Below are 7,524 nucleotides of genomic sequence, written 5' to 3'. Positions count from 1 at the left end.
ACTCACTCACGCACCCACCCACCCACTCACCCACTCACTCACCCACCCACTCACCCACCCACTCACCCACCCACTCACCACCCACTCACTCACCCACCCACCCACCCACTCACCCACCAACTCACTCACTCACCCACTCACTCACTCACCCACCCACCCACCCACTCACCCACCCACTCACCCACTCACCCACCCACACACTCACCCACCCACCCACACACTCACCCACCCACCCACTCACCCACTCACCCACCCACCCACTCACCCACCCACCCACTCACCCACTCACTCACCCACCCACTCACCCACCCACACACTCACCCACCCACCCACCCACCCACTCACCCACCCACTCACTCACCCACCCACCCACCCACCCACTCACCCACCCACTCACTCACCCACCCACACACTCACCCACCCACACACTCACCCACCCACCCACTCACCCACTCACCCACCCACCCACTCACCCACTCACCCACTCACTCACCCACTCACCCACTCACTCACCCACCCACTCACCCACTCACTCACTCACCCACCCACTCACCCACTCACCCACCCACTCACTCACCCACCCACCCACTCACTCACCCACCCACCCACCCACACACTCACCCACCCACTCACTCACCCACTCACTCACTCACTCACCCACTCAGCCTGTCACTCACCCTCTCACTCCTCACCAGCTCTCTGGTTGCCAGGGTGACCGACTGGTCTCCTCCAGCCAACTGCCGTTTTAATGTCGCGCGCGCGTGCTGCTGCTGCTGCTGGTGGGGGTGGTGATGTCACCACCGAGCAATCTGATTGGCTGCCGGTGACGTAACCCTGAGGGTGGGGGAGGGGTGTGGGGGAGTGTGGGCTGGGTGGGTGGGTGAGTGGGTGGGTGAGTGGGTGAGTGAGTGGGTGAGTGGGTGGGTGAGTGGGTGAGTGAGTGGGTGAGTGGGTGGGTGAGTGGGTGGGTGAGTGGGTGAGTGAGTGGGTGAGTGGGTGGGTGAGTGGGTGGGTGAGTGGGTGAGTGGGTGAGTGGGTGAGTGAGTGAGTGAGTGGGTGGGTGAGTGGGTGGGTGGGTGAGTGTGTGGGTGGGTGGGTGGGTGAGTGGGTGAGTGAGTGGGTGGGTGAGTGGGTGGGTGGGTGAGTGTGTGGGTGAGTGGGTGGGTGGGTGAGTAGGTGGGTGGGTGGGTGAGTGTGTGGGTGGGTGAGTGTGTGGGTGAGTGAGTTGGTGGGTGAGTGGGTAGGTGGGTGAGTGGGTGAGTGAGTGGGTGGGTGAGTGGGTGGGTGAGTGGGTGGGTGGGTGGGTGAGTGTGTGGGTGGGTGAGTGTGTGGGTGAGTGAGTTGGTGGGTGAGTGGGTGGGTGGGTGAGTGGGTGAGTGAGTGGGTGGGTGAGTGGGTGGGTGGGTGGGTGAGTGGGTGGGTGAGTGTGTGGGTGAGTGGGTGGGTGGGTGAGTGGGTGGGTGGGTGGGTGAGTGGGTGGGTGGGTGAGTGGGTGGGTGAGTGTGTGGGTGAGTGGGTGGGTGGGTGAGTGGGTCGGTGGGTGAGTGGATGAGTGTGTGGGTGAGTGTTGCTGAATGGGTGAGTGTGTGGATGAGTGTGTGGGTGGGTGAGTGAGTGAGTGGATGAGTGGGTGAGTGAGTGGAAAAGTGGGTGAGTGGGTGGGTGGGTGAGTGAGTGGATGAGTGGGTGAGTGAGTGAGTGGGTGGGTGGGTGGGTGAGTGGGTGAGTGTGTGGGTGGGTGGGTGAGTGAGTGGATGAGTGGGTGAGTGAGTGGATGAGTGGGTGAGTGAGTGGAAAAGTGGGTGAGTGGGTGGATGAGTGAGTGATTGAGTCAGTGGATGAGTGAGTCATTGGGTGAGTGAGTGAGTGGGTGGGTGGGTGAGTGAGTGGGTGAGTGTGTGGGTGGGTGAGTGGGTAGGTGAGTGGGTGAGTGGGTGAATGTGTGGGTGGGTGAGTGTGTGGGTGAGTGGGTGAGTGAGTGGGTGAGTGGGTGGGTGGGTGAGTGGGTGGGTGGGTGAGTTAGTGGGTGGGTGGGTGAGTGAGTGGGTGGGTGTGTCGGTGAGTGGGTGGGTGGGTGGGTGAGTGGGTGGGTGAGTGTGTGGGTGGGTGAGTGGGTGAGTGGGTGGGTGGGTGAGTGGGTGAGTGAGAGGGTGGGTGAGTGAGTGGGTGGTTGAGTGTGTGGGTGGGTGGGTGAGTGGGTGTGTGGGTGGGTGGGTGAGTGGGTGAGTGAGTTGGTGGGTGAGTGGGTGGGTGGGTGGGTGAGTGTGTGGGTGGGTGGGTGAGTGAGTGGGTGGGTGAGTGTGTGGGTGGGTGGGTGAGTGGGTGTGTGGGTGAGTGGGTGAGTGTGTGGGTGGGTGGGTGAGTGGGTGGGTGGGTGGGTGAGTGGGTGGGTGAGTGTGTGGGTGAATGAGTGGGTGGGTGAGTGGGTGGGTGGGTGAGTGGGTGGGTGGGTGAGTTAGTGGGTGGGTGGGTGAGTGAGTGGGTGGGTGTGTCGGTGAGTGGGTGGGTGGGTGGGTGAGTGGGTGGGTGAGTGTGTGGGTGGGTGAGTGGGTGGGTGGGTGAGTGGGTGAGTGAGAGGGTGGGTGAGTAAGTGGGTGAGTGTGTGGGTGAGTGGGTGAGTGGGTGAGTGAGTGGGTGGGTGGGTGGGTGAGTGGGTGGCTTAGTGGGTGAGTGAGTGAGTGGGTGGGTGAGTGGGTGGGTGGGTGGGTGAGTGGGTGAGTGTGTGGGTGTGTGGGTGAGTAGGTGAGTGAGTGAGTGTGTGGGTGGGTGAGTGTGTGGGTGAGTGAGTGGGTGAGTGGGTGAGTGGGTGAGTGAGTGAGTGTGTGGGTGGGTGTGTGGGTGGGTGAGTGGGTGGGTGGGTAGGTGGGTGGGTGAGTGGGTGAGTGAGTGGGTGGCTTAGTGGGTGAGTGAGTGAGTGAGTGGGTGGGTGAGTGGGTGGGTGGGTGGGTGAGTGGGTGAGTGTGTGGGTGTGTGGGTGAGTAGGTGAGTGAGTGTGTGGGTGGGTGTGTGTGTGGGTGAGTGAGTGGGTGAGTGGGTGAGTGAGTGAGTGTGTGGGTGGGTGTGTGGGTGGGTGAGTGGGTGGGTGGGTAGGTGGGTGGGTGAGTGAGTGAGTGAGTGGGTGAGTGTGGGTTAGTGAGTGTGTGGGTGGGTGGGTGAGTGGGAGAATGAGTGAGTGAGTGGGTGAGTGGATGAGTGAGTTGATAAGTGAGTGAGTGAGAGGGTGAGTGAGTAAGTGGGTGAGTGTGTGGATGAGTGGGTGAGTGGGTGTGTGGGTGGGTGAGTGTGTGGGTGGGTGAGTGGGTGGGTGAGGGAGAGAGTGGGTGAGTGGGTGGGTGAGTGTGTGTGTGAGTGAGTGTGTGGGTGAGGGAGAGAGTGGGTGAGTGGGTGGGTGAGTGTGTGGGTGGGTGAGTGGGTGGGTGAGGGAGAGAGTGGGTGAGTGGGTGGGTGAGTGTGTGGGTGGGTGAGTGGGTGGGTGAGGGAGAGAGTGGGTGAGTGGGTGGGTGAGTGTGTGGGTTGGTGGGTGAGTGGGTGTGTGAGTGGATGAGTGGGTGAGTGAGTAAGTGGGTGAGTGCGTGGATGAGTGGGTGAGTGAGTGGGTGAGTGAGTGGATGGGTGAGTGGGTGGGTGAGTGTGTGGGTGAGTGGGTGAGTGGGTGAGTGTGTGGGTGAGTGAGAGAGTGGGTGAGTGGGTGGGTGAGTGTGTGAGTGAGTGAGTGGGTGAGTGAGTGAGTGAGTAAGTGGGTGGGTGAGTCGGTGGGTGGGTGGGTGAGTGGGTGGGTGGGTGAGTTAGTGGGTGGGTGGGTGAGTGAGTGGGTGGGTGTGTCGGTGAGTGGGTGGGTGGGTGGGTGGGTGAGTGGGTGGGTGAGTGTGTGGGTGGGTGAGTGGGTGAGTGGGTGGGTGGGTGAGTGGGTGAGTGAGAGGGTGGGTAAGTGGGTGAGTGTGTGGGTGAGTGGGTGAGTGGGTGAGTGAGTGAGTGGGTGGGTGGGTGAGTGAGTGGGTGAGTGTGTGGGTGGGTGAGTGGGTGGGTGAGTGGGTGGGTGGCTTAGTGGGTGAGTGAGTGGGTGGGTGGGTGAGTGGGTGAGTGTGTGGGTGTGTGGGTGAGTAGGTGAGTGAGTGAGTGTGTGGGTGAGTGTGTGGGTGAGTGAGTGGGTGAGTGGGTGAGTGGGTGAGTGTGTGGGTGGGTGTGTGGGTGGGTGAGTGGGTGGGTGGGTAGGTGGGTGGGTGGGTGAGTGGGTGAGTGTGTGGGTGTGTGGGTGAGTAGGTGAGTGAGTGAGTGTGTGGGTGGGTGAGTGTGTGGGTGAGTGAGTGGGTGAGTGGGTGAGTGGGTGAGTGAGTGAGTGTGTGGGTGAGTGGGTGAGTGAGTGAGTGTGTGGGTGGGTGTGTGGGTGGGTGAGTGAGTGGGTGGGTGTGTCGGTGAGTGGGTGGGTGGGTGGGTGGGTGAGTAAGTGGGTGAGTGAGTGGGTGAGTGGGTGAGTGGGTGAGTGGGTGAGTGGGTGAGTGTGTGGGTGGGTGTGTGGGTGGGTGAGTGGGTGGGTGGGTAGGTGGGTGGGTGAGTGGGTGGGTGAGTGGGTGGGTGGGTGGGTGAGTGGGTGGGTGAGTGAGTGAGAGAGTGGGTGAGTGAGTGGGTGAGTGAGTGGATGGGTGAGTGGGTGGGTGAGTGTGTGGGTGAGTGGGTGAGTGGGTGAGTGTGTGGGTGAGTGAGAGAGTGGGTGAGTGGGTGGGTGAGTTTGTGGGTGAGTGGGTGGGTGGGTGAGTGTGGGTTAGTGTGTGGGTGGGTGGGTGAGTGGGTGAATGAGTGAGTGAGTGGGTGAGTGGGTGAGTGGATGAGTGAGTGGATGAGTGGGTGAGTAAGTGGGTGAGTGTGTGGATGAGTGGGTGAGCGAGTGGGTGAGTAAGTGGGTGAGGGGGTGGGTGAGTGAGTGGGTGAGTGGGTGAATGAGTGAGTGATTGGGTGAGTGGGTGAGTGGGTGAGTAAGTAGGTGAGTGGGTGGATGAGTTGTAGCTGCTGTGAAACGCCACGACCACCTCGCCTGGTCTACAGGAGGTCGTGGTAGATGTTGACCACCTCGCCTGGTCTACAGGAGGTCGTGGTGGACGTTGACCACCTCGCTTGGTCTACAGGAGGTCGTGGTGGACGTTGACCATCTCGCCTGGTCTACAGGAGGTCGTGGTAGACGTTGACCACCTCGCCTGGTCTACAGGAGGTCGTGGTGGACGTTGACCACCTCGCCTGGTCTCCAGGAGGTCGTGGTGGACGTTGACCACCTCGCCTGGTCTACAGGAGGTCGTGGTAGATGTTGACCACCTCGCCTGGTCTACAGGAGGTCGTGGTGGACGTTGACCACCTCGCTTGGTCTACAGGAGGTCGTGGTGGACGTTGACCATCTCGCCTGGTCTACAGGAGGTCGTGGTAGACGTTGACCACCTCGCCTGGTCTACAGGAGGTCGTGGTGGACGTTGACCACCTCGCCTGGTCTCCAGGAGGTCGTGGTGGACGTTGACCACCTCGCCTGGTCTACAGGAGGTCGTGGTAGATGTTGACCACCTCGCCTGGTCTACAGGAGGTCGTGGTAGATATTGACCACCTCGCCTGGTCTACAGGAGGTCGTGGTAGATGTTGACCACCTCGCCTGGTCTACAGGAGGTCGTGGTGGACGTTGACCATCTCGCCTGGTCTACAGGAGGTCGTGGTAGACGTTGACCACCTCGCCTGGTCTCCAGGAGGTCGTGGTGGACGTTGACCACCTCGCCTGGTCTACAGGAGGTCGTGGTAGACGTTGACCACCTCGCCTGGTCTACAGAAGGTCGTGGTAGATGTTGACCACCTCACTCTGTGAGTCTCTGAGTCTCTGTGTGTCTCTGAGTATCTGTGAGTCTCTGTGAGTCTCTGTGGGTCTCTGTGAGTCTCTGTGGGTCTCTGTGAGTCTCTGTGGATCTCTGAGTATCTGTGGGTCTCTGTGTGTCTCTGTGTGTCTCTGTGGGTCTCTGTGTGTCTCTGTGTGTCTCTGTGGGTCTCTGTGAGTCTCTGTGGGTCTATGTGGGTCTCTGCGGGTCTCTGTGTGTCTCTGTGGGTCTCTGTGAGTCTCTGTGTCTGTGGGTCTCTGTGTCTGTGGGTCTCTGTGTGTCTCTGTGGGTCTCTGTGAGTCTCTGTGTCTGTGGGTCTATGTGGGTCTCTGTGGGTCTGTGTGTCTCTGTGGGTTTCTGTGAGTCTCTGTGTGTCTCTGTGGGTCTCTGTGGGTCTCTGTGTGTCTCTGTGAGTCTCTGTGGGTCTCTGTAGGTCTCTTTGAGTCTGTCTCTGTGGGTCTCTGTGTGTCTCTGTTGGTCTCTGTGTCTCTGTGGTTCTCTGTGTGTCTCTGTGTGTCTCTGTGGGTCTCTGTGTGTCTCTATGGGTCTCTGTGGGTCTCTGTGTGTCTCTGTGAGTCTCTGTGGGTCTCTGTGTCTCTCTGTGGGTATCTGTGTCTCTGTGAGTCTCTGTGGGTCTCTGTGTCTCTCTGTGTCTCTGTGGGTCTCTGTGGGTCTCTGTGAGTCTATGTGGGTCTCTGTGGGTCTCTGTGGGTCTCTGTGGGTCTATGTGGGTCTCTGTGTGTCTCTGTGGGTCTCTGTGGGTCTCTGTGGGCCTCTGTGGGTCTCTGTGAGTCTATGTGGGTCTCTGTGGGTCTCTGTGGGTCTCTGTGGGTCTCTGTGAGTCTATGTGGGTCTCTGTGTCTCTGTGGGTCTCTGTGGGTCTCTGTGAGTCTATGTGGGTCTCTGTGGGTCTCTGTGGGTCTCTGTGAGTCTATGTGGGTCTCTGTGAGTCTCTGTGTCTGTGGGTCTATGTGAGTCTCTGTGGGTCTCTGAGTCTGTCTCTGTGGGTCTCTGTGAGTCTCTGTGAGTCTCTGTGGGTCTCTGTGGGTCTCTGTGAGTCTCTGTGGGTCTCTGTGAGTCTATGTGGGTCTCTGTGAGTCTCTGTGTCTGTGGGTCTATGTGAGTCTCTGTGGGTCTCTGAGTCTCTGTCTCTGTGGGTCTCTGTGAGTCTCTGTGAGTCTCTGTGGGTCTCTGTGAGTCTATGTGGGTCTCTGTGGGTCTCTGTGAGTCTATGTGGGTCTCTGTGAGTCTCTGTGTCTGTGGGTCTATGTGAGTCTCTGTGGGTCTCTGAGTCTCTGTGGGTCTCTGTGAGTCTCTGTGAGTCTCTGTGGGTCTCTGTGAGTCTCTGTCTGTGAGTCTCTGTGGGTCTTTGTGTGTCTGTGTCTCTGTGGGTTTCTGTGTCTCTGTGGGTTTCTGTGTCTCTGTGTGTCTGTGGGTTTCTGTCTGTGTGTCTGTGGGTTTCTGTGTATCTGTGAGTCTCTGTGGGTCTCTGTGGGTCTCTGTGTGTCTCTATGGGTATTTTTGTGTATGGGGACACCCATAAATGACGTCACGCACCTAGGGGGGAGGGTCAAACATTTGTGACGATGTGTGATGGTGGGTGTTTAAGAAATGTGACGTCACATCAAAATGAGCAACTTTATAAATAAATATCGACAACACGTTCTACTTAATTAAATAT

Source organism: Lampetra fluviatilis, unplaced genomic scaffold (genome assembly GCF_964198595.1).
Source record: "Lampetra fluviatilis unplaced genomic scaffold, kcLamFluv1.1 SCAFFOLD_524, whole genome shotgun sequence".
Taxonomy (NCBI): Eukaryota; Metazoa; Chordata; class Hyperoartia; order Petromyzontiformes; family Petromyzontidae; genus Lampetra; species Lampetra fluviatilis.
This window is presented reverse-complemented; position numbering follows the sequence as displayed.